Here is a 20867-nt window from a genome sequence, read left to right as displayed (position 1 = left end):
AAAAAACCAAAAATAATAATGATATATTAACATGTTTATAATTATAAATTAAAAAAGAAAAACTAATTTTCAACACTTATAAATAAAAAACAATAACAAAAATAATAATACAAATTTAATAATAAAAAAAAAATAATATTACATTTCTTTATGAAAAAGAACATTAACACAATTATAAATGTAAAACAATTATTTTTTGCCAATATGTATAATGATAATTAGAAAAACAATAATTTTCAATACTTATAAATGAAAAATAATAACGCAAAAAAATAATAAAAATACAATAAAAGCAACAAAAAAAAATTTAAAAAATGAAAATAATAAAAATATCTAGTTCCAACAAAATTTTTCAAAATTTTTATATAGGCATACAGTTTTTTGAAGAAACGTTTCTTTTCAATACATGTAAATTTAAAACAGTACAATAGTCGCACTATTATCCATGTTGAGTCAATGAAAAGTGAATACTGGGCACAAAACCAGGCAAAGTTTAAGACTGGCCTTTAAAATTGTTACCACGACAGTCGGGTCTACGAGTACATAACCGGAACGGACCTGGATTTTATATCCGGTCTAGGACTGTAAACTCGGCAAGATTCTGTTCTGCAACAACAACAACTGGACACAAACCCTTTAACTTCCTTATAAGTAGCCGTATGTGTTCCATTACCTTGGAAGTCCATGGAATTTAACGATTATGGTATTTTTTAGGATTTTTTAATTTTCGAAATACCAGAAATATATATTTTGTTGCATGTAACTACGATAATGTTGGTTAAATCACCTCAAAATTTATCTTTACTAGAGACAGTCTTTCAAAATCCTGCCAAAAAAAATTTTTTTAAGATTTTATATTGAACACTTATGTAGCTACCTTTAGGATTCAATAATATCAATTTTTCCAATATTTCTAAATTTTTACTGTTTGTTCCATGGTCAAACTGGCTTCGTTTCGAAACAGCATAAATATTGAAGGAATTCAAATAAATATTAAAGAAAATAGGGTATCCAACTTAAAATATTTCTAAATCAGATTACAGCCGATTATGCAAGGGAATGGTTCCTTTCATAAAAATATCGAAATTTGAAAATAGTATTTGAAATGAATAATATTTTACATAAAAAAATAATAATAAATGTCTCATTACGAGATCAAAGCAAGTTAATTTTGAGCTCCTATAAAATATATTTTTCGCTTCGTAAATTTTGGGTTAAGACAAAATTTTGTTTGTGCAACACCTCGGTCATATCGCGCAAAGTGAATTGTATGTAAAAATTTGCAGTCAAGAAACCAGTTAATGTTACACAAAACAAAAGAAATACAACAACAAAGAAACTACAAGTATAAACCAGAAAAACTTCAGCAACCGCAAGAAAACGAGCAAAAATGCAGCAAATGGAAAAAAGATAATGTTTAACAGCCAACACATAATTACAACAAAACAGGCAAATGCGAGCAAGTAACACAGAACAACAACTACTACAACAAGCCGAAATAATAATAATAAACTCAAGTAATAACAACAGCAACTGAAAACAGCAACAAATGACTACAACAATAAACAGCACGCGCAAATTGTGTGTAGTTTTGCGCTCAAGGAAAAAAAGTGAAATTAATTGCGGCCGCAAACAGCAGCTAAAACAACAACAACAATAATAGAAACATACAATTTTATAAAATTTGCTATAGACAAGCGAACTGCTGCAGCCACGAGCACATTTATTGCTGTTATTCATGAAAAATATTTTTGAAATTTAGTGAAACAGCTGGTGATTTTGATTGAAAAACAAGCGTAATTGCAAAAGTTGTTGGAAACTGTAACGGTTGTGGGCAAAAGAAAATGTAGCGTTTGCTGAAAAGCAGAAATATAGAGAATTAAAGAACAACAAAACAAAATTGAAAAATAAAAACAATAAATATATAAAAAAATTAGATTAAAAAAAAAATTAACAAAAAATATAAAATTTAGTAATAGTTAAGAAATCGACTAAACATTTAATAATTTCATTATTTTTGAAAGCTTAAAATAAATAATTTAAAAATTTATGGGTCTATGGTGTTGAAAAAAAGAGAATTCCGTGGTCTCCAAAAGACCGGAGTGGCTTTTAAGCCGCTTTACGTTATTTTATTTAAATTTTTTTTTAATTTTTTGAATTCTTTTTGAGTTTTTATAATTTTTTTTTAATTTTTATTTAAAAAATTAGGTTGAATAAATAAAAAAATGTTGTAATAATTAAAAAATCGAGTAAAAATTGAATTATTTAATTATTTTTGACATTTTAAAATGAATAATTTAAGAATATATAGATCCCTCGTTTTCAAAAAAAAAGATTGTGGTGGTCTCCAAAATACCTGAGTGGATTTAAATTGGCTTTACGTTAATGTATTTCATTTTTTAAAGTTATTTTTATTATTATATTACTTTTTCGGACCTCTCAATAAATTCTTTTTCTCAATATTTTTTTTGAAGTAATTTTTAAATAAAGTATTAACCCTAATTAATTTAATGTACAACTTTTTAAGCAAAATTTATAAATCACATTTTCAACAAACTTCTTCACAGCTGTTCTTTTTCACAATAAAATTTATTTTTCACAGTTTTTCCTTTTTTTAGAACTCGCCCACCTGGCGTATGAGTAACCAGCCACTACAGTGTGTATGTGTTAATAAGTGCCAAGAACAGTATTTGCCAAACTCGTTAAATTCGATAATTTCGCGTAACAATATTAAAAGTTAAGAAAATTAAACACTAAAAATATTTGCAACAATAAAAAACGTAATAAAAAGCGCAAATTCAACAGCAACAAAAACAAAAATAACGGAAGCAGCAATTCCAAGTCATAAGTGAACATAAAAATATACACAAAAGGTAAGTTTCGCACGTTAAAAATAAGTGCAAATGTATGAAATGTATATATATATATATATATATATATTATTATATGTTTATGGATTTATAAATATATAACTGTACAAATGTGTTTGTATGTGTAAAAATTTCTATTTCAACGCAGGCTACGTTTTCATTTTCGACGTGAGCAAACATTTGAGCACGAAAGAATATAAGGAGCAAAGTAAATTTTCAAGGTCGTTTGACTTTATAGTTTGAATTTTTGCTGAAAAATTATTTAAATTATATTAACTTTTATTTTTTATGACAATTGGGCTCTCATTCTGCACTATTTATATGTTTTAAACACTTTCTCCATGTAAGACTCTTGGGTGTTTGAAATTTGCGAATATTGTAGAGAAAATTTTCAAATATGACTTCAAGGTTGATGCGAAATATTTCTTTTCTCTTTGGTTCTGAATAAGTATCTTGGAGATTCCGAACGGCTGCTGAAAATTTCAATGGTAAAAGTTCATTGAGAGTACGTGTTTCTTATCATAAAGGTTAATTTTTATGGTTTCACAATATACTTCAAGTTCTTTAGCACTTGAGTTTAAGTGCAATACTCATCTTGAGTATCAGCCAGCGAACTAAACCTAATCTATTATGTTAAAAAAAAAAAACAGCTCGAAAAGAACTTCCACAGCATTATACCAGCAAGATATACCCTATAAACCTGATATTGAACCTGTAAATGCTGCTTAAACCTGTAAAATTTTTTAACAAATATGTATATTCAAAAAGAGTTTGCACATTTTTATGACACAGTGGCTTTCTGGTAGAGAATTAAGGTAGTTCATGAACGTAAAGCTTTGTTTACTTCTTTTTTCTGAGATCGCTTGAAATTCGTGAATGAACACACTGTGTTTAACTCACTACGGATTCTGTCTCCCAGTACATTTTCATTTATTTTCTTAGACATATTTTTTGAGGCGGAACTTTTAGTAACTGAATAGCCTTGCAATACGATTTGCTGTTTAATAAAAGTTCTGATTTCCCTCTTGAAGGTATTTGGAACACTTTTTATACTGAAAGCTATTATAAGTCCAAAAAACATAAAACAGATTTACAAAAAAAAAAATTAGAAAAGACTATGGCTGATTTGAATAAAAAATATATTTGAATACAAAATAAATGTTAATTGCATACACTTAGCCTCAGTTTACTTATACACTATGGCAATAAGCGTATGGTTATATTGTTCAATGGAGTTAAATATGAGGGGATAGTCTCTGTTGTTAGCTACTGGTTAGTAAGTTGAAGACCTATACTATTAAATTTATGTATGTACATATATACATCGTCAGCTAAAATGGAAAACAATGTATCACCAAAAATTCGAAATTGATTTTTTATTGCTTACGTTTCACTAAATCATTTTAGATATATGTCGCATAAAATTTTCAACTTCCGCTCTTAGATATAACCCATATATAACCATTTTATAACCAAAACTCAAATCTTTTTTCAAAATGAGTATATCGCTAACATCCTTTTATATATTGTATATGTAGTACAAAATTTTCACTTTCAATTGTCAGATATACTCAATATATAACCTATATATAACCAAAACTCAAATTCTGTTTCAATATCAGTGCTTTCGATTATATCGTTTTTCCTTCGCCTGTAAACTTATGAAAAATAATATAGATAAATAATCAGAGTGAGGAACTGAGTCGACTTAGCTATGCCCATCTATTTGTGTATACACGAACAAGTCGTTCAGTTTTTGAGATACCAATCTGAAATTTTTATCAAAGCTTTTTCTCCCCACTTGTTAGAACCGTTGATAGCAAGATAAACCCCTTTTTATACATTTTTATGGTAAAAGAAATGCAAATGTGAAGGGTATAATAGCTACGATGTAGCCGAAGTTAACATTTTTGCTTATTTTTGATGAAAAATATTAATAATTTTTTCAGAATACTAACATAAAAAACTATTTTTTTTTTCAAAACTACTGAATCACTACTGAAATTGCCTCGCTAACACCTTCTGAGTAGTTTGTTTGAAAAATTTATGTCTTCAAAGTTAAAATTTTTTTCACTTAAACGAAAAACATTTAATTTCAATACAAAATTCATTCATACCCACTCATAAAACCTGCTGGGTCATCAGGGCGTATACGCAATTATTAAGCGTTTTTTTCATGCACGATTTTTTTGTACTATTATCCGCCTATTCTTTAGTTGGGTTTGTACCTTCTGTTAGCATAACAATTAGTGCCACAAAATCGCTAGAATTATGAAACACATGTATGAAATTAGCTAACAAAGTGCTTGAGAAAAATCTTAGGTATACGGGCTGCTGTATTTCGCTTCCGGTTTGCTTATGACGTGATACCGTTTTGATTGTTTGTCGCTTGTATTATGCGTATCTGTCTGACGCCATCATTTTCCGCATATTGCGAGGGAAACTAACTAAACTAAAGTAATGTTCAATAAAAAATAAAATAGCTGAAATTCATATGGTTGGAAACAATACAATGAGCTGCGGTTTCAACTCTCAGCCGCCATGCGGGCAGCAAGTGCTTGAGGCTGTGACTCAAGGTCGTTGTCACCAATTACTGACACTACTGCTGCTGCTACAGGTGAACAATACAATTCGTAGCTGTGTAGCTATCTGTCTGGCCGCCCGTGTATTTTTGACTCGCCCATCTTCATTTCAAATATGTACATAACTCCGCGCCGAGCTGCTGTAGGCATATTTCAGATGCTGCAGCCACATACTGTACAACCATATCCATATAGGGGCACATGCGCATGCTGTGTCTATTTTTCTTCAAAATCCGTGTATTTCCAACAGCACTACCATAGTCAAACGCCCCTTCATTATTTGTTTGTTTGCCTTTGCCACAAGTACAACGACAACAACTATGTAGTCTTGCCTCGTATTTCCTCTGCTGCACTCATTATTGCGCGGCTTGGTGGTGCGCGTGTTGCCTGGCTTAAAACCCCATATTAGCATACATTGGCGCTGTGATTGTCAGATATTCGGTCGCACATTGTTTGCATATGCATGAAGTTTGGCGCTCAACTCTTTCGTTTTCTTCATACCAACAGCCATTCGCACACATTTACACACATTTTCATTATTTCATACGCCATGTCATTGGCCTGTTGTGGCATTCATTGTTGCTGCCACTATTGCTGCTGTAGTGTGGTGCTTTTGCTGTTTTTGTTGGCATATTTCGTTAGGAATTAAATAATAACTGCCGGATTTGAATACAATTCTCACACAAAATCTGATTGCATCGCCGTGAGCCAATAATCATATATGCATAAGTATATATGTAATAAGCGATATAACGTGTATTTTTGGATACATTGTTATTATTGTTGTTTTTTTAGGAAATGATTTCATATTGAGTTGAATTAATTTGAACTTCATTGTCTAATCAGGCGTATTAATTAAATTAAATTAAATTTGGAAATAGAGAAGCGTGTATTGTGTGGTAGGGTATAGGCGTGGCTGGTACTGTTAGGCGGAAATATAATAAAAGAAAAACAACAATTTATGGTGTAATAATTTTATAATGAATATAAAGGCTAATGAAAGTTTAAAGCAGAGGAATATGAAGATCAAAAATGATATGCTAATGTTATCGAAGAAAAATATTAATAAATATGAAAAATTAATAAAAAAATAAAATAAAAGAATTTAAATAAATAAAATAAATTAATATAAAATAAAAAAATTTTAATTATATTAAATTACATTGAATTAAATTAAATTAAATGAAATTAAATAAAATAAAATAATAAAATAAAAAATAATAATTAAAATAAGTCAAAAGAAAATATTTTAAAATAAATAGAAATTAGGTTTAGAAATATAAACATATAAAATTATGGAAAAAACAGTATAAATAAAAATCACGAAAAATGGTTTCAAATAAAATAAGTCAAATTAAAAAAAAAACAAGGTATTAAAATATTTTAAAACAGAAATATAAATTAACAAAAAAATTAGTTTTTGATCAAACATTTTTTAAATCGTTATATAAAACAGAATAAAATAATTTAAAACAAAAATTATTTTTAGAAAAATATAGCATACAAAATTATGGAAACAAGACAAAATGAATAAAAACAAAATGAAAAAATAAAGCGATTTCAAACAAAATAAAATAATAAAATAAAATATTTTAAATCAGAAAAATTAATTAACAAAACAAATGTAACGAATAAAATTATGAAAAACTGTGTATAAATGATACGAATTACAATTTTTTTATTAAGTAAAATAAAGAAAAATAAGATATGTAATTTAAAGAATTAATTGCAAAATAAAATAAAGTTATTTGAAACTGAAGGAAAATAATACATATAAAAATAAAAAAGTAATAATTTTTTTTTGAATATAAAAGTCCAAAAAATTTAAATTTTAGGAACATTTAATTAAATTAGTTAGATTAAATCAACAATTTAAACTTTCTATATAAAAAATTATAAAATATAAATTTAATAAAACAAACCCAATTATCAAATTAATGAAACTAATAAAATAAATATTAAAAACAAAAATGTATACTTTTATATAATAAATAATAATGATGTGTATATAGTTAAATTTAAGCCATATGATTGATATCTACGTCTTCAAACCTTTTTAACTGTAGCCATACCCCGGGCTTATGAAAAATATGATCTCTATGTTTTATTTTTTGTTAATAAAATTCCATGGGGAACCCAAGGGAGCCACAAACTAAATATTTAAGATAATCAGAGCAACACTTCCCAAAAAACGAAAAAAAAATTGAGCATAAACAGCCCAATGCTTAATTTGTCGTGAAATGGTCCTTAATTGACTCAAAGTGATAATGGCTGATATGAAAAACATATGAATAATATTGAAAACCAATTATGAAATTGCACCCTGCCATTCCACCCTGGCTACTACAATGTCTTTTTACTAGCAAACTCCACTGTGATATTGATTAGGATCTGAAACTTTGAAACTATGTTGAAAGTTAGTCTAAATATTTTAACCACAAATCCTTAAATGTAAAAAGATTGTTATATGCCGATCTCTTTGGTAAATCTTAAAGAAGCACACAAATAAATTTTTCAAAGAACTCAGCGTCATTCAATTCATAAAAATCACCAATACTACAGAATCATGGCATATTGCTACTAAACTTCTTGTTCGAGCTAGCAACAGTACTCATTCCAAAAAATGCAAGCGTTGCTTCTTACGGTAAATGCATTTATAGTATATATTTTTATACAACTGCAACCACAAAACAGTAACAAAAATGAAATCCGCTAATAACTGGGTATGCCGAGGTGTCACTCCGCGCCGCAGCTCCACCTCAACGCAGAAGCGTCGAACGCACGATTACTGCCACACAGCACTAAATATATAAAGGTTGACTAAGTTGACTACAGTTTTGAGTGCCGCTATTAATAGCGAAGTTCTCGTTGCACGCTTTTTTGCAGCTGATTACATTTTATTGCCACATTAACTGCCACAAGCACTGATCTGCTGCGCATCATCCCGTGGTGCCTCCAACAACGACAAACACTTTGTTGTGCGTGGGCAGCAATTAACTTGCAAATTTGAGCATAAACGCTGCATGTTAAGCGTGAAGCAGCGAGAAGTTGAAAAGAACAAAAGTCGAAAATTATTTATGAGACGGGAGCACATACATATATGGTAGTTATGCTCTGTAAACTAGCTGACGCAGGCAGTGGTAATTGGCGGGCAATTGTCAACTGAAATGGTTTTGCGAGCAGGTCATTGAAATACTGGAAATATGTGTGAGGTGTTAATATATGTAATTGTATGTATGTATGTATGTATGTTTTTGAGTTTTGATCTCATATAAAAATTGTTTCATGTTTCTTCTTTCAATTATTCCTTCCTATGGAAGATAAAATTTTTAGGGGTTTAAGATTTTTAGTTTACTTCGATTTTAGTCAACATATTTTCAACTAAACGGAAGAAATATTGAAAAAGTGTGCCAAAATTATTATACAATTTTAAATCTTGTGATCTCGGGGAACTCTTACTAGACACTGAACGCTGCTCATGGCTGAAGTTTGATGAGAAATTTCTCATCTTAGTCACAAGTTCACGAAATTAGACAATAATATTAAATAAAAAGTAAATAACTATGATAATATTTTCTCTTATTATATAATATCTGAAAAGAAATAGGCCAAATCATAGTCCAATATATGGTAGTCGAAAAAGTCTTTTCGTTTTTTTGTCAAAGTCATAACTTTTCATAAGTTTACAGGCGAAAGAAACACGACATAATAGCAACCACTCTTATTGAAAAAAATTTAGTTTTGGTTATAAAGTAGTTATATATTGGTTATAAAATGGTTATTTATTGGTTATTTCTGAGAGCGGAAGCTGAACATTTTTTGTGACTTATGTGTAAATGTTGTATTGAATTGTAAGCAATAAAAAATCTATTTTGATTTTGAAACAAAATTTGAGTTTTGGTTATAAAGTGGTTGTATAGTGGTTATTTATTGGTTATGTATCGGTTATATAATGGTTATATATCGGTTATATCTGACTGGGATAGCTGCAAATTATATCCCACATGTATCTAACATGAGTAGTGAATCTTAAGCAGTAAAAAACTCAATTTCGAATTTGTTGATGACACATTGTTTTGCATTTTAGGTGACAAAATACTCCGTTTTCGATTCCAAGTATCTCTCTACACTCAAATTCGCTAAAAAGCGAAGAACATTCAAGAAATTTGTATATTTCTTATTTGAGAAAAAAAATTAAAATTATAATTAATATATTTCCGGCGCGAATCACCGCACATACCATCTGTGTGATGACTCAAAAACCTCAATAATTTTCAATGTCAATCCACTGACTTGACTGCATTTCTGTTATGTAAGCTATCATTAAGCATGTCTACCCAACCCTAAGCTGACGTGGTTGTTGTAGCAATGCGCCCACAAACCTCATTAGAAGACATAAATAGACGCAGACGATCACATCACATGTGGGTTTTTACTTAGTTCGGAGTAAATATTATCAAATGCTTGTCAAATCAATTAACATATTTGTATATAAATCACTTTTGCACAACTCAGCAGTTGGTGATAATTTTCTTAATTTATTGGTAGATAAAAATAATAATATATTTACCGAATTCTACATTGAATTTGTGTAAACAAAACTCTACACTCTCCAAACGCACTCAACAAGTGTGAGCGCATTGCTTAATTACGTGCGAATTGCTCACTAACACAGTTAACAACAACATAAACAAACATGCAAATTCAATGCAGAAAGTAGACACTCAAAACGCTGCAAAATATTTTTGCACAAAATTGCGAAGATCGAAAAAAAAATCGCACTTTAACTGCCGGCGTGCTGACTTCGAAGCCAGCGAGTGCGTTGAGGGTTATGCAATAATTTGCAGAAGCCAAAGCATATGCAAAATCTGTAGCTAACAAAGTAAAAAATCTGCAGAAGAAAGAAGTGCGAAGAGAAAATGTGCGAAAACGCTCAAGGCAAACGCACACACAGACAAAGATATTTCCACCAACGCTTGTGGCAGCTTCAACGCGTGAAAAGCAAACACATGCATACAAGCAAACAGTGCGTTGCCACCGTTTGCAATAAACTTGCACTTACAGCAGCCGAAGCTGTAAAATTAGCTGGAAAATAGTAAACTAAATGCAAATACACGCAGTTTTTATTATGCTCACAGCGGTTTTTCGCACTTGCCTCTGACTACCTGTAGCTGCATAAACCGCAAGTAATGAGAGACGTTACGGAGATTCCGCTGGCGGTAAAATATTACGCACTGTTAGATAAATGCGAATGGGGGAAGGGGGAAGAGTATGCAATTTTTCTTTTCAAAAATTTTTTTGTTGAGTTAGGGAGTCTACAGCTCGTAGCTAACTTAGCTAAATATACGAATACTTAAACGGAGTCAACAGCAAGCCATGTTTGTAAAAATATAGCTGAATAAAATTCTAACAGCTTCGTCTTTAGTTGGTATTTGAAGGTGATTTAATATTCTTGATTTTCTTTATTTCAGTGTGGAACATACACTCTTTAAAAGTGGGACAGTGAAGTTATCCTTCTTTTTTCAACCATATCATCAGATTTAGCTTTTCTTGAATATATTACATGCTTTCTTCTCTATATAACGACATATGACTAATAAAATTTCTGCGCTTTGTGAGGACACTGGCTTCAACATTTGTCTGCCTTTTCAGTATAAAAAGGAGCTTCAGCTCAGTTTAATGTTAGTTAAATCGCCGAAATTTCTGAGAGAAAATTCAAATACTTTCGGTTATTTGCGAATTTCTCAAAATAGCTAATTTTAATTATATATTTTAATAAAATTACATTATATATATACTTTATGTAAAAAAGTTAAGTGTTAAAACTTTCTAAGAAAACGAAATCAATTATTTTTTTGCCTTAAATTGAAGGTTTTTTAGGCATAATTATAATATTTCCATTTAGGTCAAATATACAACATTTTTTCGCTAACTTTTGGGTATTTTGAAGGTATGTAGTCTTAAAATCTCATAGAAACCCTCGTTCAAATTGGCAAAAAACTGGGACAGCCAATTTTCATATGCTTCTCTTAAGATGAATGTTTCACCAGCAAAATTATTCGCTATGAACAAGAGCAAGTAGCAAACTCTTGGTGGCAGAACCGAACTATATAATAGATACATAAATGATGAAACACAATTTCTCTCCTAATGGCAAAAGCTGGCCACCTCTGAGCGATTGCTTATTTCAGACGGTCCAGTTGTTGAGTATAGTCCAATTGTGGACAGTATTGGTGCCAATAAAGAATTTGGCCATAGAGAAGTAGCTCATAGTAAATGATTCATTGGCAGTATCACCAAACATATCCCAAAGGAAATATGTTAGACCGTCAACCCTGGTCTGATCTCTATTTGTACTGGTTAAACGCGATTCGAACACGATCATTGTGCGTGGTATTATCGTAAGTAAGCCATTTTTTACCACTATTATCCATCCGCTGATGATTGATCTTGTCAGCAAAGATTCGCGGATATAAATTTGGTCTATGAGGTCTTTTTGCGCCAACTTGTGTGAGACCAATACGTTGAGCTTCTTTTCATATCCAGTTCCATGTAAAGAGTGCCAAGCCATTTTTTGCGTCTAGTGTAGCTCCTGAACAATCGAAACAGTCACGTAAGCATCCGATTTTTATTATTATTTCGCTATTTTTGACAATTGGTCTTCATGCATCTTTGACAGGAGCCGCATCGACGAAATCATTAACACTATTCACGACTGTAGATGCTTGACTTGGCTCCTTGCTCCTGTTTATTGAAGAAAACCTGTAAATATTATGTAGTTTCTTTTTTTCGCCATGTCCACATCTATTGGGCTCTCAAACAATACTGAGTCAAGCAATCATAAAATTGTCCAGGAAATTTGTTTAGTGTGAAATCTTTTGTTTCTAATGGTATACTCCGTAACCCAAATGCACTTGTGCGACGCGAGATCTAAAACCATATGTTAGAGAAAAAATAGATTTCTTTCTCTAGGCCTGTTATGTATGATTTCAAGATCAACAATGCGCTTTGAGTTTCCTTTAAATTAGTTAGTAAACTACTTAGGTAGTTTATCTCGATTATGGTTGATAAGCTTGGTTTGCTGAAGGTACAAGTGTTAAGAGTTTGGAGAAAGTTGGATAATGAGGGATATAATGTATGTATATGCTCCACCTCGCCTTTCTTCTTCAACATTTGGAATTCACGTCCGTATATACATATTTTTAATTAACTACTGCTACTATTTCTTCTTCTTCTTCTTGACTCACGGAGACACCGCTTGCGCTACTACGCAGTTTGCTAATTAATAAGTTTTCCTATTTGGGGATTAAGTAATCTACTCGAAATAAACGTAAATATCTCATTTATCTTACATGTGTTTCATATAAATATATTTAGCCACTATCAGTGACGACAAAGTAATTTTTGTGTCAACCATTCTTCTAAAAAATGTCTACTACGACAACACAGTCCACTAAAATTTTTTCGAAATTAAAAAAGTTTAACAATTTAGTTATCTTAACCGTAGCACCAGCAGTCTAAAAATTAAGTATTCAAAATCATCTTAGAAATTTTTTTCCAGAATTAGCCATAATCTAGTTAAGTTGTTATAGCATGCTTTAATTTAAATGAAATTTTTTTCTGCGACATTTTTATCACATCAAACAGCAGACAAACGCGCGCAGCTTGACTACAAATGTGATGATGTAAATCTATAGCTTCAATCTAAGAGCTTGAGTATGTAAATGTGCGGAATACAAATTATACACATTTTTTGTTTTCGCCGCCGAAATTCTAGCCAATTTGTTTGTTGAAATTTCATGTCATTGGCAATTATTGGCAAACCAACGCTGACTCCTGCTGATATTAACATATATACGAGATATATTTACTTGGTATATACAAGATATATACACAGATATACAGATAGATTATATATATAATAAGAAATGTATGTATAATGTGTGCTGCCACCGGTATTCATTATTCTATTTCAACGCTGCTTCGTGCCGTTTTGGCATTTGTCGCCGTTGGCAGGGAATGGTTCATTTTAACTCGCAACGAATTGACTTAACTTGACTTGGGCTGTGCTAATGATCTGCTGACGATTTGTTGGCTAGCCAGCCAGCTAGCTAGCTATCTAGTTGAGTGTTTAACGCGTCAGCTGTACTGACTGACTGACCGCTGGATTGACTGGCCGCGCCATAACCCGTCGAGTGGTCGTGGTGTGTTGAGTGAGTGTGTGCTTAGCATTATTGATTAGCTAATGTGCTGGCGTGCTGCTACATAAACACACGCACACACATATATTTTTATATATACGTATGCATTTTTTTCTGTTTCTTTTGTTTGTGTGGTATTTTTAGCGCGAATTGCTGCGATTGAAAATCAGTTATGCGTTGGTGAGTATTGATTTCTTATACGCTTGTATTACAACAAAGACAATAGAATATTTTACACACACACAAACATATGTTACACACATACACATATGTAGCTGATTGTCTATGCTTATGCTTTTATGCTGAATTGAAGGTGTGGAGTGCGTGTGCGCGTCCGGAATTGGGTCAATTAAATGCAAGACTTGGAATTTATTGCTGCATGACAGCCGAAGCATTTTTAGTTTTTGCTCGCTGCCTCATTTTACACAAATTTTTACAGACGTTGCGGTTAGAAGTTACGCACACACACATGCCTACAACTGGCTTCTGCCGTGTGTTTGTCATGATTTTCGCTTATTTATGCGCGTTTGCCAGTTAAGCGGGTGACATTTTGGTGTCAATTTCGAATTGGACTTTTAATTAAATTACATGTTTTATTTCGAGCGTGCTTTTTGTGTTTTGAAATCATTTGCATTTCTAACTGCCGCCATGTTAGGCAACATCTTTGCAATTTATGTTGGGAATTTCCGTTGTCATTAATGCGAAATGTCCGAAAAATTCGCTTTGTTTTGTGTTTTGTCTGTTTTAGTTTTTTTCTATTTTTTTTTAAAGCAAATGGCGCAAAACCCGAATGCAGTGCGCGGCATAATAAGCAAAGTGGGCATTTAAAAGCGTACAAAATCGGAAAAAAGGTTTATTTTCGCAAACAATTTTGTCTGTGTGTGGTGGGGCAGGTAGCTGGGGCACTGGCGTAATATATAGCCTATGAAAATGTTGCTTGAGTTGTAATCAAGTTCGGCGCTAAAGTCTTTTGTTTTCTGCGCGGCTGTGTGAATTGGAAGTCATTGTTGTTGTTATAGTTCCTGCACAGCCCGCTTCATTCATGGCAAGCGCAACAGAAATATATTTACGTGTTTTTGTAGCTAAAGCCGGTGGAAAGAGCTTTCGGGATCCCGATTTTTTTTCGTTTTACCACAAATATTAAAGGTTTATATTTTATTAAAATTTAATTACATATAAAAAATTACTTTAGTAAACTCTAAAAAAAAAATATTTTTATTAAAAAAATTCATGTAATTTTTGTTAAAAAAGTTTTAAACATAATTTTTGCTAATAACAAGTTCTCGGATTCCAACTTTTAGAAAACTAATATAAGAAATAAGTAAAATAATTAGAGATAGGCAATCATTTGTAGGGCCTTTATTGGAAAAAATTATGTTCAACCGATGCTAATACTCAGTTATCGGGTTTACAATATTCAGTAAGTAAGTTTTCGGGACTAAAAAATTGGTTATTGATAGGGTCAATTTCTACCTTCCTTATGAAAAATTAAACGGTAGATTTTTGCATTAAAAAACTTTTCGGAACTGCAATTTTTGATCCCGGATTTTCGGGACTGAAAAAAAAGTTGTAACGACAATGGAATTATATGACACACATGACTTTCATTGTTACAAACACTTCGGTTTTGCAATTTTTTGATCCCGAATTTTCGGGACTGATAAATAAAATTTATAACGACAGCTCACACATATGTATGTACATATGTATGTACGTATATGATACATTTGAATGTTGCAGTTAAAAAATTTCGGGATTGCAATTATGTGATCCCGAATTTTCGGGACTGACAAAAAATTTTAACGACAGTTCATACATTTGTATGCATACGAAAGATATAATTTATGCAGTAAAAAAAAATCGGGATTTCAATTTTTTGATCCCGAATTTTCGGGACTGACAAAAAAAATTTAATGACAGTTCACACATATGTATGCTTATGATACATATGGATTTTATAGTTATAAATATTTTGTGACAAGCACTTTTTTGATCCCGAACTTTCGGGACTGACAAACAAATTTTGCTGCGGTAAAAATTTCGGCTTCTGCACATGCAAAAGTTTAGCTAGTACAAAATTCTAATCCCGAGTTTTCGAAACTATCAAAATAATCAAAAAAATAGCAAGTAATGTATGACACAACTGAGTACTGCATGCCGTTATACATTATACTGAGTAACAAAAAATAGCAATCAGCAAAAAAATTGAAAACAATAATTAACAGAAAAAATGCAAAAAATAATTACAACTTCAAAAAATTGCAAATGTTCGCATTTTTGTTTCGGCAAACGTCATTAAAGCTAAATGCAAAAGCTGTTAAATTATACTGCCGACAACAGCAACAACAAGCACACTTACGCACCAACGATGACCTTTGCATCAACTGTGTTGTTTATTGTGTTTGCACTTGTTGTTGTGCGCAAATATTTCCCAGCTGTTTTTGGACTTTAGCTAAATCGTTTTGTTGTTTGTTTTGTTTTTGCTTTTTAATTGTTATGGAAATTTGCATTGTCTCTTTTAAGGAATTAGAAAGTTAGGCCGCTGAAAAAAACAATAAAAACAAAACACTCACTATAATTATGTAACGCTGATTTTTGTGTCTGCTTTGGTGCTTTGATGAGTGCGAAATGCCATGCTACAAGCTTTTTATTGCATAATCTCTTCCTAATAATGATTTTGTTCGACAGCAATTAATTTCTACGCAAATAAGCTTAAACGGTGAAAATATGTGCCTGGGATGAGATATTTATAATTTGGGGAGATGTTGCTAAGTGAGTCCATTGTCTTTTGCGTTGGATGAGATGAATGTAAAAAAAAGTGGAGAAGATAAACTAGTGGATGAATGGCTTTCTTCAGTATAATACATTTTTCTTTAATTTTTTGCTTCTATTTTAAAATAAATAGATAAAAAAGTTAGGCTTTAGAAAATTTAAATAATTTTTCAAATTATGAGGAAAAGTTAAAACAGATATAAGGGATCACAAACTGCTGTCATTGCTTGTCTATGTAAATTTTTTTAACACTTAGTTATTCACTTATTTTTAGTTTTTCATAAAACCATATTTCATTACCATTTCACTCTTGCACTCTCTTTATCTGTATCTGTCCTTCCATAAACTCAGAATCTATGAAAAACTCCAACGCCAAACACACATTACTTCACTTCCCTTTGCTTTGATCGTCTATGAGTATATTGAACTCCTGAGTCGTGTAATTTCTAAAACCAACAAAAACATTATTGCAAAACTATTAATTTGAAAAGTCATTACACTTTTGCTTTCCAACCTCCTCAGCTTCATCAACATTGCTTTGAAGGTCTTTCACTTCTTAGTGTCTTCTAATTCATCGTAAGTATAGACATTTTTACAAATTATAGCAAATTATTACTAGTCATTGCACAGCCTAATGGCAGCTAAGCCGATTTTCTTCGACGGACGAAAAAAACAAACCAAAGTAATGTAAAAACAAAAAAATAAAAATAATAGAAAAAAAATTGAAAATGTAAAGACATTCCAAAAAAAAATGTAGAAACAAAAGTTAAATAAAAAATTTATAAAAACAAAGAATAGATAAAAAATAAAAATCAAAAATTAATAAAACAAAAAAAAAATTTAATAGAAAATATAAAAAATAGCAATGATGCAAAGAACGGCACAAAAAGCTCATACTGCGCGCAAAATTCCATTTTGTTTGTTCCAAATCTCATTCTGTTTGTTTATCAAATATTCTTTCATCACTTGCCATTCTACATTTTTGTCGCGCCCCAAAAGTGTTGTCTTACAGCGTTTGCCTTTTGATGGACGGGGACCACCAGACGTTTGAGCATTTCTCGGAATGTAGAGGGACAATTTTAGTACTCAAATATATATACATAACTACATAACAGCCTGTGATTGCTTTGTGCTATTCGATATGAATATAGACCCCGCAAAGAAGGCAATTAGAATGTGTGGCGGGCGGAAGGTTTAGCAGCCTTTTGTTATTAGGAACTGCTCTAATTGATAGGTAACTGATATATTATGCACTTGAAATATTTAAAAATTTTGTACACAGATACATATGCATACTAAATAATTTGTTAGCTCCCACATATCATCGAGTTCCAAGTCATAAGGCAAGTTCGTCGCTTAAGTCTTTTGTCTAATCTATAGTATTGCTTGAGAGAATTTTTGTAGGGGGACACAAACAATTTTTTTTTGGTAAAATATGGAGAGTATAATGTGCTTCAGATTTTTTACTTATGAAAAAGACGGTGTTGCCACATAACTAAAAACGAATTTCACATATAATAAAGACTGACTTTTTTACTTTTGGACTCATACACACATCTCTCTGCAAGGAATACGATAAGTAAAAATAAAAACAATAAATATTTGCAAACAGCGTTACCACCTATTTGAAAATGGCATAATCTGAAAATTTTTTAATTTTGTTTTGGAAAAGTAAGATTTTGATAAAATAGAGACGATTTAATATTTTTCAGATTTTTCACTTATAAAAAAGACAACATTGCCACATAATTAAAATACGTTTCATGTATAATGAAGACTGACTATTTTACTTTTCGACGCATACACACAAATTTTTGCAAAGAACACAGCAGTCTATATAAAAAATATTTTGCAAAAGAGGTTGCCACCTATTCGAAAATAAATGAAGGTTAAAATTTGTTATGCAAATGTAATACTTTGATCAAATAAAGGAAATTTAGTATCCTTCAGAGTTTTCAGTTAAAAAAAACAGCGTTGCCACATAACTGAAATGAGTTTACATATGTATGTACATCTATGTATAATGAAGACTTATGTGTTTTACTTTTTAGAGTATACAGACAGCGTTATGAGAAGCATTTAACCATTTATAAAAAGTATTCCGTAGAAAGGGTTGCCACCTATTTGAAAAAAAAAACTTTTTTTTAATTTTTTACAGCGTCATTTAAATATTTAACTATTTGGATGATGCAAATGCGCGTATGAAGACTTTAAAAAGGGTTGCCACCTTTGGAAAAATTTGAAAAAATTAATTGATATTTGTGAGCGAATTGGTGTAACAAATATGAAATTAATTTTTTTTGATGTTTTTTGCAACAAGTTTTAATTAAATAAATAGTATTTTATGAAATGTATTTTTTTAGTTTTATTTAAAAAATTTGCTGTTTTATAAAATTTAATTTCTTTTAAAATAAAGAACTTTTATTGGCATCACCTTTTATGTTTATGTATATACATTTATAAGGCTAAAAAGTTAAAAGAGGAGTTGCCATCTAAATCACAAAACTGCATGTTTTAATAATTCTTTCTTTCTCTACTAGCGTAGACAACGCTTACGAGGTTATAGCCTAGTTTTAATAATATAAATTTTTGCAAATGACAACAGTACATCCTTTTCATGTATCAATTTACATATATTTATTATATTTTTATCTTGAATTTTTTTTTATTTTTATATGAATTTCTGTGGCCACATGGCATGCCTTAGGTTTCATAGAATTTAATTAAATCTTTTTTTCGCTAAAATCTGAAGAAATGAGTAACCAAATACCAAAGTCTTTGAGCCCTTGAAACCAATATTTCACCGCTAAGAGAGATTGTTGTTGAAAAGTTTGGTTACAGTCTATTGCGCAAAATCGGTGTCAGTTACCTGTTGCGGCGTCTTTATGCTAATTTGTGTTATGGCAAGCCGTAATAAGTGCAACAAGCAGCGCGTGTGGCAGGAAGAGCAGCTGTTGGAAGTGAACACACATTTTTTTTTATTTTAATTTATTTTTTATTTTGTTAATACATAACCAAATATATATTTTTTTGTTGTTTAGTATACATGCCATAGTTAAAAATTGTAATAAAAATTTATAAAATAAAATAATAATAAAAAATGAATTAATTTATATAATAAAAATTACAATAAAATAAAATTTTCACCTAAAACTCATCATCCGTTTGTTGTGGGTTTGCTTGCGTGCGCCCATGATTGATCCTATTAAATATTTCCGTGGGCATAATTTACGAAAATTCCGTTTCGTTTACCAAGTTATGCTTTGCTGCATTTTTGCCGCACACAATAATTAACACTTTACGCTTGTCTACGCCACAATTTCCCAAGTGCTTTCGTTTTCGAAATTAGCAAAAGTGAAAAAATGGAAAATTTGTGGAAAAAATGCAGAAAAAACCGCACACTTAGACTTGAAAAAAATATATATGCACACTTGTATACATAAATATGTATATATATACATGTAGATATGTGTATGTATATATCTGCACCAGCAATAAATCTAAACATTTCTCCATTTTGACTTTGAAGGAAATTTCATGGCTGAGCGCCGTTCAAAGTGTTAGACGCGTTTTTGGCATTTTTAGTTTCGTCTGCGATTGCAATCGAAAAATTGTCTGTTTTACAAACCACATAAACACTCAAAGGCATATTTGCTTGCAAAATTATGGTGTTTGAAAATTTTTGGGAAAACACTTTGTTATTTACCAGGAGAAAGAAACACAAAAAATGGTTTATTGCACGCCACGGTCATTGCCGTTTGCGCCTAGTTAACATTCAGCTGTGCTGCCGTTGGCTTGCAACAATTTATGCCTCCATATGACAGCTTCCAGTGTTTACACAAACACACATACACCCTTCTGATCGCCTTTTGCCATTTCACTTAGGTCTTTGTTGAGCAGACTTTAGCCGAGAGTTTCACGTTTTAATTTGCATAAAGATGTGTGAAAGTGTTTTTACATACCAAAGATGTAATACACATGCATAACATAAACATTTACCGTTATGCATACGTGGAAGTGTTATTACATATGTTAATGCAGTGCAAGATTTACAGCGCAGTCGTTAGATTTCATATTTATTTTAGATAGAAAAAAAAATTAAAAATTAAAAATAAATTAAAGGAAAATTAAAAAAAAAATAGAAAAAAAATTAAAAAAAAAATAAAAAAATATAAAGCAAAACAATTTAATAGCAAAAATTCAAAAAAAAAAAAATTTAATCTTAAAAACTTTAAATTTTTAAAAATACAAAAATTAATTAAAAAATAATAATTAAAAAAATAGAAACCAAAATATATCAAAAAACCATTTAAAAGCACAAAACAAAAAAAATAGTACAACCTAAATAATGAAAACAACAACATATGAATATTTACCTGCCTACCATTTCTTATGTGTTGCATAGCTGAAACTTATTGTTGTGCACTAAATTAATAACCAAC

General features: G+C 30.8%; 1 protein-coding gene across 2 annotated transcripts in view; it reads left to right on the top strand.

Annotated features, from left to right (window-relative positions):
• LOC105229953 (uncharacterized) overlaps window positions 1-20867 on the top strand; it is a 133908-nt gene that overhangs the window by 2420 nt on the left and 110621 nt on the right. Inside the window, exon 2 of one of the 2 annotated variants that reach the window (XM_049452307.1) lies at window positions 2619-2873. The gene's annotated coding sequence lies outside the window, so the exon portion shown is untranslated. Of the gene's footprint in view, window positions 1-2602; window positions 2874-20867 lie in introns of both variants that reach the window. The other variant, XM_049452306.1, reaches the window with a different exon arrangement.

This window comes from Bactrocera dorsalis, chromosome 3, assembly GCF_023373825.1.
Source record: "Bactrocera dorsalis isolate Fly_Bdor chromosome 3, ASM2337382v1, whole genome shotgun sequence".
Classification (NCBI taxonomy): domain Eukaryota; kingdom Metazoa; phylum Arthropoda; class Insecta; order Diptera; family Tephritidae; genus Bactrocera; species Bactrocera dorsalis.
This window is presented reverse-complemented; position numbering and strand designations above follow the sequence as displayed.